Source organism: Anser anser, assembly GCF_964211835.1.
Source record: "Anser anser genome assembly, chromosome: 4".
In the NCBI taxonomy this organism is placed as follows: domain Eukaryota; kingdom Metazoa; phylum Chordata; class Aves; order Anseriformes; family Anatidae; genus Anser; species Anser anser.
This window is the reverse complement of record NC_139724.1, coordinates 9,861,621-9,875,729: the sequence shown is the minus strand read 5'-3', so window position 1 is coordinate 9,875,729 and position 14,109 is coordinate 9,861,621. Positions and strand designations below refer to the sequence as shown.

At 40.8% G+C, this 14,109-nt stretch overlaps 1 long non-coding RNA gene across 1 annotated transcript in view; it reads left to right on the top strand.

The window, feature by feature from the left end:
* LOC310898903 overlaps nt 1–14,109 on the top strand; it is a 75,231-nt gene that overhangs the window by 43,528 nt on the left and 17,594 nt on the right. Inside the window, exon 2 of the long non-coding RNA XR_014583837.1 lies at nt 8,887–9,142. This is a non-coding gene — a long non-coding RNA (uncharacterized lncRNA). The remainder of the gene's footprint in view (nt 1–8,886; nt 9,143–14,109) is intronic.

The window sequence follows — 14,109 nt, the reverse complement described above, 5'->3', positions numbered from 1 at the left end:
GGGACTAACCTCTGCATAGACAAATGCCAGGATAACTAGACACTGACACTTTGAAAACGCTTAGGAAAGGAAACCAGATTTGAGAAGGTAAGCACAAGAAAACAACCTTCTTCACCTGTGTCTCACTGGTAGATTTGCTCCAAGGTGTAACAGAGTATGTACAGAGCCATTAGGAGGCAAAATAGGAATTACTGTACGCCCCCATTTCAGGAGAATTGGATTCCAATTAATGGAAGGGGCAGCTTTGGTGGTTAACTAACCTGCCTTCAAATCAAAGGTAATTCAGAGCAGGTCATGGGATTGGGTTAACTGCAGAAAGTCTCTTGCTTAAATCCCCAGGTGATACCTGACACACCCGAGCATTACCTTTTCAGATGGGAGCACAGACGATAAGCTCAGAGTCACACAGTGGTTTCTTTGCATTTGGCCCAAAAACCAAGCTTAAAAATACAAACAGGCTGTACCGCACAGAGGGTGAAATGCTTAAATGTCAGAATAGTATTGTTAAGGCCCTATCTGTATGCATAGCAACTATCGTGTGCGCCGCAGAGAAAAGAGCTTGTTTCGTGAAGGCAAGCGGGAATAAAAGACCCGTATCCTGTTTTACCATTCCCAGGTGGCTTTGAAAAAAATTATTTAGCAATTAAAATGTTATTGACCTCAGTGACATGTGTATCATGTCTCTCAAAACCAACAGTAAATATACAAAATGTTTGTGTAAATACATATATGTGTTTAGCACAAGTACTGGTTAACAGAAGAAACGCTTCTTTAACAGTCGATGGAAAACTTTCTGCCTTTTCAGGAGGATGTGGTTAGAGATTTATTAACTTTTACTTTTTTCACGTTCTTCAAAGGGGCTATTGTAGGACACTGGGCCACATAATCCTGTGCCTATACGCTGACATGTAGGAGAGGGGTGGGGAGCCACCTTATTCCCAGAGCCTGTGAAAGAGCTGGGTACCACTGTAATACATATGTTTGGGTAACATAACAAGTGTTTTCTTTTTGTGTCCTGAGAGTGGCCTGGGCACACCAGGAGAAACAAGCTGGGTCATTTATTCTGACCCAGGCACTCTGGGAAAACTGAGCCAGGGGTGGGGGTGTCTCTGCCTTTTGTGTGGCATTGCTGGCAGAGTAGTGGTAGCCACTGTAAGGTTTTTATATATATATATATATATATATATATATATATAAATATATATATATATATATGTATATATTAACATGGAAAGTACTAGGCATGTTGTTGCTAAATTAGCTCCTATTTACCTCACCTGAGTAGGCAGATTTAGCAGAGTCACACACTCATTTAAGCCTGAGTAGAAGTGATCTGGGAACGCTGTGGTCAATTTTATCATGCCCTGAAACAGCATGTTTTCCTCTGTGAGCTGGCTGAAGGAGCATCTTTCTTCCTAGCTGGTTGTTTGTACTTTGTGGGATCACATGAAGGTACGAGGAGTTCCAGGAACTGGCACTGAGAAAGCTTGGCATATTTAAAGGAAGGCGTGTTGAGTACTTAAAGGAATATTATGTGGAAAGGGACACGATGTTCATGATGGCGTTCATTTAGCCACTGTTGTAGAAGTGGCTACTTCCTTTCCTGAGGGGGAACTAGATAAAAAGGGAGTGTTTGGAAGTGCAGTTCCCTTAAATTTCCTTAAGTGAATGAGTTCGGCCCATATCATGTATTTATAGGAATGGAGTTAGGAATGCATCCATGGTGAAACAGGGAAGAGGACCGGGGAGAGCTTCTCCAGCAGCAAGAAGAGAGCAGGGAATATTCATGAAGAAGTATGTTTAGGGTATTCTGGAGTCTGGCAGTGATTCCTCTGCCAGGGGTCTGGAGCCCCCTGAGAAGGTAACTCAAGAAAGAGATGTGGGAGGAGAGGACAGGAAAGGGAATATCCTCGTGGCTCAGAAAGAGAAGTCTGCTCGAGCATGACTTCGGTCAGGGCTAGGAACAAATTTTCTGGGAGAAATGGCTTTAGGTGAAGGAGGTCTGCTCCTGTCTGTCTCTTCCCTCTTACTACCAGCATACTTGACTTCTGCAGTGTTTAGTAGTGGAAGCTTTCACATCTCCCAGGGAAAGAGCTGAAAATAAAGTGTTTAGCAGCTTACTTTCTGTATGGATGATTAGTCCCTGTGAAATGTCCTTTGGATCTTCCCTGCTTGAATGCTTTTATCTTGCCTATTTTTTCATGTGGTTGCTACTTAAAACATATTTTTCATGTGGTTGTTACTTAAAATATATTTTTTGTTTTCCAAGAAGAAACAAGAATGTCTTTGTCCCAGTTTTTCTCCACTTTGTATCATCAAAAATATAGCCTATCATGTGATTGTACTTGCTCTGCAGAACTTCAGCCTCGAGATGCGCTGCTTGCAGGATAGAGATATGTTTTGCCATCAGTCTATAAGGTCTAAATATAAGCTGCTGCAAGACAAATGTCAATCCAGGGTAACGTTTTCTGCAGCCTTTCTTGTAAATAGGGTGAACGTCTTAGTTATGGAAGCAATCTGAAATTTCATGCAAGCTATATCAGAGGAAAGTTTTAACAGTTCTCTGTAAAACATCATCATGATCCAGAGCACCGTTTGGACTCGGGTAATGATGTTCAGATTGTATGAGGCCTACTACACGGAGAGCTTTGCTAAATCCTTGGAAAACTATTGCCAGGGAAGGCATTCCTAACTGCGAGGGAGCCTGACAGGATCCGGGTCGATGATAACGTGTCTGTGCAGTGGATATGGTCAGACTTGCATCTTTTCTTTAATACCAGGTGTGATTGTGGGAGCAGGGCGGCAAATTCAGATCTGCATAAAACTGGAAATAGAACCCATCAATCTCTATTTGTTTTCTAAGAATGAAGTTAGTAAACTGTGCTGCAAAAGCAAGATGCAATCCTTCTGTATCTTACTCCTGGAGTATTGTCACTGTGGACTCGGCTGCGATAGGTCGAATGAGAGAGAAGCAAAATGACAAGTTGTCTGCTTTCTTCTGAATTGAGGGTGACAATGGGTATGGGGTAATGATGAGGATGTATCAGTCCCGCAGAAGAAGCTGGTACCAAGTGATTTATCTACAAATTGTCGTAGGATGCTCCCAGGCTGCTGAGAGATTGAGAAAGAGAAGGGAAAGGGGTATGACTTCAATGGCCGGACAGGAAGGATTGGTCAGAAGAGAAGCATCTACCTTTCTACTTGTTCATCCAAATCTCCGTCCATAGCTTCTGTCTTCAGTAACTCTGAAGCCCAGATTTTTTTTGTCCCCTACAAACTGAAATCTCATGAAGTCAAGAGATTCAACTGCAGGTAGACTATCAAAAGTCAGAGCATTTCTTCTGTGACCTAAACACACCAACATTAACCAAGTTCCTGCAGACTGGGGCTGTTGGCAGGAGCTGCCTTCCCCTGGAAAATAAAAGGTGTGTTAACAAAAAACCTCCAGCCCCCAAGAGAGCAGTAGGTGGGTAGGAGTTCCCCATCTATAAATTCTTATAGAGCTTTCGTTTTCACTTCTGTGATGCTAATAGTTTGCCTCTCTAATTTCTCAACTAATTAGCTTATCTTTCCCCTGCAGGTTGGGGGAATGAAAACATAGCTCCTGCTGGAGCTCTCTGATGTCCAGGCAGACATCTTGAGAACACAGATCGAACTGATAGCAGGCTATTTTATAGGGCCTTAAAAGCCACTAAGAAACTAGCAAGGCCCATTAAACTTTCTGTCATGCATATGATGAGAAAAATATACCAGCATAAAATCCTCTTTATTGTCTGACTGTGACAGCAGCAGCTATTGTGCCGGGAAGCTTTTTGGACGGCAGCTCCACCTCAGCGTTTCTGCTCTGCTGCCTGGTGGAGTTTGGGTGAAGGGTACCCAAACAGAGGGGGCTTTGTGATAGGCTCCCAGTGACCCAGAAGGAGTATAACACACAGCACGGTGGTTTGACAAGGAGGAAAAGCTCAATAAAAGTGGAGTGACCTCCTTCAGTTTCCCGTTACAGGCCTCAATGTTTGCTTCCCCGCACAAAGATTGGTTCGGAGAGCTGGTTGCACGCTTTATTCGAGGCTCTTTTCATTGCAGGCTGGGTTTAGCTGGCTTTTCTTAGGGGTGTTTCTCTTCTATCCTCTTTGATACTTTTGAGCAGACAGGAAAAAATAATGCACTTTTACAGGGGTCCATATTCACTTTGAACAACAAATATTTTGCATCTACTGAGCTAGAAATTCAGTGTGAATTGTAAAAGACTTTCCATACTTTTTTACCTAAAGTTCTACTTTATGGTCTAAGCAATCTACAATGAAAGCAAGAAAACTATTTTTTTTTTGCCTTCAACTTTTTGCTAAATAATTACTTGTCCTTTTAACAAAACCCACTTTGTATTGTGTTGTATACTATGTTGTAGAAGAGCTGGAAGAGCTCTTAAAACATTTCACAATCAGATTGTAAGACTAGATCACACAGATCTTTGCACAGAGCTCCCTGTAAAATGGACTGAGGTCCCTTGTGATCAGCAAAATGCATGCTGGGTCCAGTTGATGCTGCCTGGAGAAATTAAGCAGTCAGCATGGGATTACCTGCACCAAGTTGCACTAGAGCACTGAGCTGGCCTGTTCCCTTCTGCTCAAATGGAGAGCATCCTCATGGAGCACAAATGATCAGAATTAACATTCTTGTGATTTTTTTTCCAGTAACATTTTTTTTAATTTTACTTTGGTTTGGGCTTGTGTTAGGAAGTCCCCAGAAAGCAGTTTGGTTGGTGAATATGGGTTGATTTTTGACCGAGTAAGCCTTTTTTCTGGAAGAACTTTTCCATCTTATCCCTTCCCTCCACAAGACAGACTGAGTCTGTCAGAGAGTATTTTAGTTTCCTTCCAGTGAAGGAGCATCGTATTTCTGTGAATGCACGTGTTACAACTTCTGGGCATGACCTTTGTCATATGGAAACTGTATAGCTATTTCTGCTCACCCAGGATGGACCCTGACTTTTCCTTGGAGTCCTAGTTGAGCTTCTGTCCCTAGAGCATTCTAGCCAAGTGCTTGGGGATGCTAGACATGACGTGTACAGTCCTAACAGCATGTGTGAAAGGGGCTTGATGGCACAGCCAGTGACTGAGAGCCGCTTCTTAGGCTTAATTGCTGTATTTTCTGGACGGGCTTGCATTCAGTTGCACAGCTTCTCCTGGCACCTCTCTGCTTGTCTTTGCACTGTTGTGGCAGAGGAGACTTGCTTGAAGCCCCCATGCAGAGATATTTTGCTTTATGCCAGGTGCCGACCAAAGATCATAGCTGACAGGTTACATGCTTTTCCCTAAGGAACTTAAGACATTATCTTGGCACTACTCAGAGATCTTACTAGCCTGGTAATACTGGGCCTCTGTAGTTCTGAATGTAGCCATGCAATCTACATGCAATCTGTGGATGCCAGACGCTTCCACAGTGTCTCGGAAATACAGTTTAATGTGGTTTTTATTCAGTGGCACTAAGAGTGTCTCCCTATTAAGACCATGCTCTGCAGTTAATAAGGGTGTTCACTGCTTGCTTACATATTTGGGGAAAATGAGTTATGTCTTTTGGAAGTTGTTTTTTAATTACCTCTCCAGGATTTTAACACAGATTTTTGGTGGTTGATATGGAGTGTCAATTCATTACAGACTAGTGGTGGTGTTTTGTTTGTTTGTTTTTTTTTTGATCAAATTTTGTAATAGAGTAAGTGCACATTTCTGACTTCCTCTGACCTAAAAACTTACTGAAATTTCTGAAATTTTGTTCAAAGAACACTTTAAAGAAGAATTAATCCTATTTAACGTATTCAACCACTCATCAGAGGCCAATTCATAATAATACTCTTCAAAGGTATCTCTGAAAGATACTATTTTTTCAGTTAACTGCCAGCTCTCCTTACTCTCAGACCAAAGCAAAGAATGCCACCAACCTTTTACTTGTTGTTTGGTACTATAGCTTTTATCTGGGAATGCTAGATCTGTGCCTTACCCCCCTTCCCCTAAAACAAAACAAAACCAAATAAACATCAAAATAAGAACAAAGGAACAGCACACAGATTTCTAGATTCGAGGCTGAATTCATAAAGCTGGCTGCTCGCTGGTCAGCAAGTGTGTCTGTGGTACAAATGAGGCCGTGTGCATCTTTTGTAGTCTCTGCTCCGCCGTCCTGCTGCATTTGCGAGGGCAGGCAGAACGGGAAATCCAGGCAGGCTGAGCGACCAGTCCTGGCTGAAAGCAGCCACTGCCTTTAAATTCACTGTTTTCTTTTGAGAGTGTGCACAGGATGATTGAAGTGGTATTTTTCTCACTTAAGCAAAGATGAATCTGGTAAGGGATAAAGTCTGCTTATACTGGAAGCAGAACTGCTCTCACTTGGGTAATCAATCACAGTCACTGAAATTAATCCACAGACAAATGCTGAGTTTCAGCTTCCAACTATCCACTGGCTAGGATCTCAGATTTTAACATTCATCTCTTAATTCTAGACCTAAAACTTGTATTTGAAAGCATTCAGGTTACCTCTTAGACCATTCCTAATGTTTCAAAAGGCTCACTCAGATATTTCCACACACACCCTGTCTCCAGCAACAATCTGCTGTACTCCAAAGTCTGACCAGTCCTCAGCATGAATTTCAAAGTCATAAAACACATAAACAGTCAAGGCAGAAGGTGATCTCACTATCCAAAGATACTGACTTGTATACAAGTAGCTCTCAGTAAATAGTTTTGATCGGACAGGAGTATGACTCTTAGAACATTTTAAATTTGGCTTTATTTTAATTTACATTGCTTATTTATGGTGGTCTATTTTTTTTTTTAATTTTTATTTTTTAAACACCCTGAAACTTTCCTTATGATCTGAAAGCAAACTTTTCCTGTTGATTCGGGCTGCGGGCAGAAAGCTCTGTCTGAGGGTGAGAATTAATGCCGAGCGTCCTGTCCCCCGCCAGGCTGTGCTTGCTCCCTCCGCCGTTCCTGCAACCTCTCCCATGCTGCTAAGGTCCATGTCAGACAGAGCCCCCTGTCATGTTCCCCTTTCACTCGCTGCTTTCTTCTGAGAGCTGTCACCACCCCCTGGAAGCACATCCTCAGTGTAGACACAAGGCTCCTATCAGCCCCGGCGGCAGGCTGGGGATGTGAAAGTAAAATTTATGTCTAGTGGAACTCGGTTTGCATTGGACGTTTTCAAATTTCGGCTTACTGCAAGGGAGGCTGTGCTGAATATGGAAAATAAGCCTGGCTGAGGGTAAGGATAAAAACTGCTAGCAGTCTTTCCTCACCTTGCTGAGATTTCAGTTCGCTCTGAGACATTTTTTTTGCAAGACGCTTTCTTGAATGCTGAGAGGCAGGATTGTCACCTGCAGCATAATGTTAATTGCTTTCCCTCAGTCTGTTAGCAATGACAAACATGTTAATATATTCCTTTTATCGTATTAAAAGGAATTTGAGATGTAATAAGTCAAGCACATGAAAACTAGGAGGTGCTGGAGGAAGATGACGTGTATTTGGCTTTTTGTCCCTTGGTACATGCTCACTACTTCTGTCTTTAATTCCGTCACTGTGTGCTATTTAGTTTCACAAGCAGCTGACAGGGTGGATAGCAAATAAATGAATAAACAGGGTTTGCACATTCAGTGAGTGAGAAATGTGCAGGAAAAGAAAAGATGGTCTAGTCATTAGGGTGGTGCCAGCAGCTTGCTGTTGCAGAAGTAAATAGCTACAAGTTTCCTCCATGCTCTTTTTCTTACCCCCTCTCTCTGTCATCCCTATTTCCCCCTTTACCTGTTACCTGTTGTTTAGCAGGCTCTGCTGAGTTGTAAGAACAAGCTTATTTAATATGGTAACAATAATAATAAATACCATAAATAAATACCACAATAAAAAGGTACACTGAGGCTGAAGAGCTGTGTCTTTCCCACAGCAGTACAATAAAGAAGCCTTTGCTGTTGCTACCACTGGTCACTGTCAAAAAAAAAAAAAAAAAAGGCTCAAAAAAAAAAAGCTAAATTATGGCCTTATCACTAAAATGTCAAGAGAAATAGAATTGGTGTTGGTGGCAGGGTGCTAACAGTGGAAGCGATAGGGAAAAAGTGGGACGGGAAAGCATTGTTTTATTTTTTTTCTTTTTCACTCTTCAAAATTATTTTAATTGGCAATAAATTAAATTAATCTTGCCCAAGTCAAGTCTGTGTTGCCCACAACTGCAATTGGTAAGTGATCTCCCTGTGCTTCCCTCCACCTGCAAGCTTTTTTTGTCTTCCTTCCTCCCCCTGTCCTGTTGAGGAGGGGAAGATGGAAAGCGGCTGGGTGGGGGTCTGGCAGCTGCCCAAGGTCAACCTGCCACAGTCGTGTACAGATTTGGAAGTCATGGGTGAAATTTTATTCACTTCATCTATTCACTGTGTATTAGTCGTTATGAAGGTTCTTGCAAGTTACAGCAGTACAAAAAAAGGAAAGAAGAAGAAACCCAAAGTCCAACTACCCACAGGCGCAAAGGTAGCACGGAAAGCTCCCTATGTTAAGAAACAGAGCAATTTAGTTCTGTTAGATCTTTTTCCTAACCTTGACCAACTGCACAGCTTTCTCCTTCCTGCTTTTTTCCCTGAACTTTCCCCCCAAGAGTGTAGTGGCCTTGTTTTTGTTTTGTTTCGAGACCAAACAACATCTTCATGTGACTGTCATTGGAAGCTATTTAAATTCAGGCCTCGCCGTGTGCTGTCGATTCAGGAGTGCTGCCAGTAAAATTGGAAGAACCCTGTATGAATGTTTCTCAACATTATTAGAGTAATTCACATTTGGACCCTTTCCCTGCCCACACCTCTCTCTGCCCTAAATCTCGATTTCCTTGCCAAGTCGTGTAATCCTCTGATCTTTTTCCCAGCTACATTTCCGGACTGCAGACAGACAGCAGTATAGCAGTTGTACCGTGAGCCTGCATCACTGCTTCTCACCCGTCATGTCACAGCTGAGTTCAGCCAAGATATAGACCAAGAGCAGAAGCCTTTTGATTTCCAGAGCAAGGGAGCTTGTGGCATGCTTGGATCCTCTTGGTTAGCATTCCCTTTCCTCACAGTGCCTTCAGGCGTCAACCTTCTCGGCGAGATTCAAGTCAGTTCTTCCAGACACTTGTATGTGAGGTGAGCTCTGAGATTCTGAGGTTTTATTGCAGTCTGGATGGGAGGTGACTTCATCAGTATGTTGGTGCTTTTCTGCTCCTGAACGAGGTGTGCAGCTGTTGTAATATCTCAGTGTGTCAATAAGAAAGGCTGTGCAGCACATGTAAAGGATTCACACTTGTCCACTACGGTTTAAGGAAAATTGCTTCATATGACAGGTTAAGTCCAATTTTATTCAAATATAACAAATCGTCCTACAGATAAAAATGGACTAATTCTATGAACATCTTATTTATCTTTTTGTAGCAATGCGTAGATCTTTTTTCCTAATTTCAGATTGGGACAGATTGGGTCCTGTGAATCTACAGTTAGGGGTGCTTTTGAAATGCAAATAGCAATGTCTTTCCTAAGCATGCCTTCTCCTGGGTTAATTAATTAATAATAGGATCTGTTTTAATAGGCAAAAAATATTACAAGTTTCAGCCTAGTTAGTGAGTTAACACTGGTGAAAAATATAGGGTTTACCTTGTCTTGCTGATGTATGTGACAATTGCTATCTGTGCTTTTGTAGCTATGCTCACTATACCCTCCTGAATTTTCTTTCTTTCTTCTTGAGAAAACCAAGCTTTAATACACACACACCTGGCTGACATCTCACTGTAGTCTATACATCTAAGTTAAGCCTTCAGAAAACTCTCCTACAAAGTTCTTCCTGCCACTTTTGATTATTCACAGGTCACTTTGGAATATGGAAGTACTCACACCCACATCCAGGTATTACCTCAATGCTAGTAGATGGTGTAAAATATCTTTTTGAATCTGAGCCTTATCTCTGTTCTAAGGATTTACTATGCTAAGGATCGCTTTCATATACTAAGGTTAAAAAAAAAAAAAAAGCCTCAGTTTTTGTGAGGACTACTAATTTCTTTGAGAACTATTTCCTCTGCCCCTAGACAGCAATGGTAGTAGTCACACAGGCACCTCAATACATTTGACCAATGCAAATCACATCCAAATCATCCTGTTAATAATGGGGAGTGTTACTGGACCTTATTAGCACCATGCTAAAGAGATAATCTGGAGAATATGTCATGTTCAGGTCCATGTTCCATCTTATTCTGCAGATTTATTTGGCTAGCCAAAATCTACAATTAAATTTCACTTAGGGGAAAAAAAAAAAAAAAGTAGTAAATGTTCTCAGTGAAAGTAGCAGTTCTAACTTTATCATGAATATCTGATGCTTAGAAGTGCTTTCACGCTAACATTGAAGGTGATAGCCATAAACTACAGCTGTATCTAATGCACATTGCACATAAATGTTGAACACCCCCCCCCCACCATTTTATAGCTTGGCAATTCTGCTTTACCTGAAAATTATTTTAATATGTCATTAAATACATTTGCTTCCAATCGAGGATACCAATTGTACAGAGGTTTAAAGACATCAGTTGTTTTTATTACCTGGCTGCTAAACATTATTAAGTGAAATATTGGAAATAAGGTTGCAAATTTAAGACTGCAAATTAAATACCATTAAGGGAGCAATGATACCAAATCACCATTCACAGAGCTAAATCAGTTGTCAATGTCCACGTACAGGGTAACTCTGGAGTATTTTTATAAATAGTTTATGAAAATCATGTTGGGAAAGTCAGTAAGCTTTGGAAAGCCAAGAACTGTTCTCCCAAACGTGACAATCCATCCGGGAAATAGAAGCACTTTGTTCTATCAGCTGGAAAATTCATGGCACATATGGCCAAACACAATTTCATTGGAACTTGAGATCATGATCATACTGAATGTGTATCCAGTTATGTGTATCTGAACATTTTTTTCCCTATCTTAGTAACCAGTTGTCTTTAGCTGAGGGAACAAATGTGTGCCAAGAAGCCACTTCTGCATGTAATGCCTTATGATTTTTGTTGAAAAATTAACAGATTTGATAGATAGCCATCTTAGTAACAGACTTCATGGCACAGCCAGCCTATGGTCTACCTCAGATTTCCCCAACTATTTGTTTAACTTGTGGAGCCTAATTCAGCTGTGGAAGTCATATCTCATTGTGGTTTGAAAAGTAGTCACAGAAACGTGACCAAAGAGTTTAAACATTGAACAATATACGTATATATTATATATAATAACAAGAAGTTCTTGGTTTTCAAGCTACATATTTGGTTTAAGAGTTAAAAGTTATTTCTTCTGTTATTAAATGAGAAGTTTTCAGACACACAACAGTCTAAAACTGCCCACAGCAGGAGGCTACATGAGTGGGAGGTCAGTTCTTATCAATATGAAGTTATTTCAAGGCAGCTAAGAGTCCAGTGTCCCATCCTGGTCCAGCTTAGAGGTGACTCTAGATAGAGGCAGATTTTCTGCTGTTGAGCAGATTCTTATTTTCTGTTACTTCCACAAAAACCCAGTCATTCTGTTAGCTTTAGTAGAATTGTCCAAGCATGCACCGTAGCACAGAACTGACTTCTCTCTTTGAGTCTCGCGTTCCAGGTTGAGGGTTTCCATACAATTTTGCAGAAATCAGCTCTCATTGGGTTCTTCTGAATAGCTTGAGGAGGAAACTTTTTTCACCACCGTGCTAAAGCATAAAAGTGTTTTAAGTAACAGAAGACTTTTTTTTTTTTTTTAATCCACCATTCCATATACAAACACTGTTTAAGCACCAGCATCAATACAACTGTTGATGTTGTTTTTGGTTTTACTAATTATCCAGGCTCATGATGTTACACTCTTGATGCAATTTTAAATCCATCGGTTTCCTCCCATAGGATCTCAGCAAAGGCATGCTTAGGAAATACCTATCCATCATTATTTTTCAGGCTGTTAAGAAAACAATACTTTTTTTTTTTTCTCCAAGGTTCCCAATGAAATAATTTGCTTCATGTTCATCTCTTGAATTGCAGTTAATTGTGCCAAATCAGATGCTTCTAACATCTTCACTTTTTGTGGGATGATAGTCTTTTTAAATGTGACTTTTTCTAACTTGGAACAGGAAACTATATTGAAATAAAGAAAATTAAGTGGCTTTTGAGGCAACACTGAATCCTCTTTCACTTTAGGGTATTTCTAGGTTCAGAGTATTTCTTAACCTTCTTATCCTTACTCCCTATTCCTCTTTTAAGACCATATCACAACATTTCTAAATTTTTCCCTAAGCCTTTTTTGTTTATAAGCAATTTTTAAGACGAGTAACTTTTTCAATGCATAGATCCATGTGATATTCTAGTTTTGATATTTGTCCTAATGTAGAGTAGGGAAGATTTACATGTAGCTGATTCATTCGGACTATCCAGTCCTGAAGATTGGATGTCTCCTATTCAGAAGGATTTGAATAGCATTTTCCTGTTTCACACTTGTTTATCATTATTTGGAACCAGTTATTGGTACTATGGCTGCTGATAGTGAGCACCCTGGGCTGTATCTTGGGTGGTAGGTATTTCCAGTGTTAAGCACTAATAAGAATGCCATCTGCCTGTCCTTCAGGAGAGGTGAGGTTCAGTTTATTTCTGGCTACTTTGGCTGCTTTATTCCTATCTGAAAGCCTGGGGCCTGTTGGAGTTGTCTGAGCCAGTGTAATTCACTGATCCTGCAACCCCCTCAGCACCTTCCTTGTGCTCATGTGCTGCTCCGTGGCTTGAAGGTGCAAAGAGCTACGTGTGAGGAGGTACAGGTTGTTCAGCAAAAACAGCCTATTCACCAACACTGTCTGGCTCCAGCATGTGTCCCACCGGTACCATCATCCAGCTTAATCAACTACTGCTTTGAGTATCTTTTATGTGATACAGGTGCCCCCATTTCTGCAGTTTCTTGGCTTTTAGCAGGCAGTAAGTGAGCTTATTGTTTCATCTTCGTGCGTCATAATAAATCTAAGGTCTGATGAGGACCAATGGAGGGATTCTTTCAGTAAGCTATTGGCAAAGTCTTCAACCACAGCAGTGCAAGTCTTGGTACAAACACTGTGCAAAGCATCAAGTATTCAGGCAAAAATACCACTGAGCACAAATATTGACCAATCTGATAGCCTAACTCATAAGGAATAAGAAGAGGGATTATCCTCTGATAAAGCTGACATACTTTTGCTGCTCTTGATAAGCACTCTTCTAGCACTCTACTCGTAAAGAAGCTGGATTAGTAGATGGCCATCAAAAAACCAAAGCTTATGTAATAAGTAATAAAGTAATATCCCTTGATAATTGGGAGTGGAATGCAGAAAGGAAGATAAAGGAGGGTGAGGAAATCCTGTTGTTTAGATGTAGGTCCAAGGAGTGGCTTCTGCATGAGAAATGACTGAGCAGGTTTGGACTCTTGCAATAGAAGAGACTTAGGGTGAGGATAGTAGAGATGAACAAAATAAGGAGAAACATGGTAATAATGCATAGGGATGGGCTGTTCATTCTTCCATCTGTACGCAAAATCTAGGGCTGCTGGATGATGTGATGAGGAAGTATGGTCAAAACAAAGACAAGAGGGTTTCTGCACTCCAACATATAGTACCTGCATGGAACTCCTTGCCAAAGGGTGTTGAGGATTTAAAAAGCTTACATGGGCTCAGAGGAAGAATGGACAAATATTTGAAGGGCAGATCCATGGAGGATTAGTAAATAATCTCAGATTAGTAAATAATTTTATTTTATATTTGTTTTGACCACAAGGGAAGGGACTTCTTCCTGTCTTTAGGCTGGCTGAAGCAAGATTTCTATCCTACCCATTAAGTTCCAGTGAAGGATGAAGGCTACTTTGCATACCCTTCAGGGACACCAGCTCCAAAGAGAAAGCTTATTTTCATCATATAGACTTACCTAATGTAGCACATATATTAGCACATGTAAAATGTTTTAGTACAGATTACTGCAACATAATCTATAGGCAAATATTTTACTTATGTGAAATGCCCTAAAAGAGGGAACAATTTGGTCACCGAGATCAATTTCCAAGAGACATGTAATGTTGAGTCTCAAAAATTGCCTCCTTCATAA